Source organism: Ornithodoros turicata, chromosome 1, assembly GCF_037126465.1.
Source record: "Ornithodoros turicata isolate Travis chromosome 1, ASM3712646v1, whole genome shotgun sequence".
NCBI classification, from domain to species: Eukaryota; Metazoa; Arthropoda; class Arachnida; order Ixodida; family Argasidae; genus Ornithodoros; species Ornithodoros turicata.
This window is the reverse complement of record NC_088201.1, coordinates 87,056,284-87,057,511: the sequence shown is the minus strand read 5'-3', so window position 1 is coordinate 87,057,511 and position 1,228 is coordinate 87,056,284.

Genomic DNA, 1,228 nt, shown 5'->3' with positions numbered 1-1,228 from the left:
AGAGGCTTGATGATCTGTATGATATCTGAATATCATCTACATAAAGACTGTATGGCACACTAGGTGGAATGGCCTGCGATATAGAGTTTATTTTTACTATGAACAGTGTAACACTTAAAATACAGCCCTGAGGGACACCGTTTTCCTGTACAAAGCGCCGAGAGTAGGTGGATCCTAAGCGTACCCTCAACGTGCGGTCCTGGAGGAAATTTTGTAGGAACTTCATCATGCGCCCACAGATACCATATGACTGTAAGTCCCGCAGTATGCCATGTCTCCAGGCGGTATCATAAGCCTTTTCAAGATCGAAAAACACTGAAAGGCAGTACTGGCTCTGTACAAATGCCTCTCGGATCTGGCTCTCAAGGCGTACTAGGTGGTCCGTTGTGGACCTCCCCCTACGGAAACCACACTGATATTGATCCAGAATACCATTGCTCTCCAACACGTACATGAAACGGGAGTTCACCATGCGTTCTAAGATTTTCCCTATACAGCTAGTTAAGGCGATTGGCCTGTAACTGGTAGGCAAGGACGAGTCCTTCCCTGGTTTCAAGATTGGTATTACAACAGCTTCCTTCCATTCAGTTGGAAGATCTCCGCCTCTCCATATTTTGTTATAAAATTGCAGGAGCTTGAATTTCGAATCCAGAGAAAGGTGATTTAACATCGCTGTGTGGACTGCATCAAGTCCTGGAGCGGTGTTTTCTGCAGCGCTTAAGGCTCGTTCGAATTCTTCCCATGTGAAGTCCTTATTGTACGGCGCATTGTCCCAGGTACTTATCACAATCCGATTTCTTTCCACATGATTTTTATGTTTCATAAAAGAGGCACTGTAGTGGAATGAGCTAGACACAGCTTCAAAATGTTCTCCCAGAACGTTGGCTTCTTCCTCCAGGCTTTTGCATGGTGTTCCATTTACATATATCAATGGCACTGTAAAGCCCCGGTATTCACCCCTTATTTTGTTTAACCTGTCCCATATTACTGCAGAAGGGGTATTTGAGTTCAACGACGTAACAAAGTCGTGCCAAGATTTCTTTTTGGCCGTCCTCTGGATACGTCTAGCTATTGCACGCTTTTTCTTAAAATCAATTAAATTCGCTTGCGTGGGATACCTGCGAAATTCTGTCCAGGCCTTCTTCTGTGCCTTGAAAGATTCCTTACAGTCCTCATTCCACTATGGCTTAGGCCTTTTAGGCAAAGAATTGGATGATCTCGGTACTGT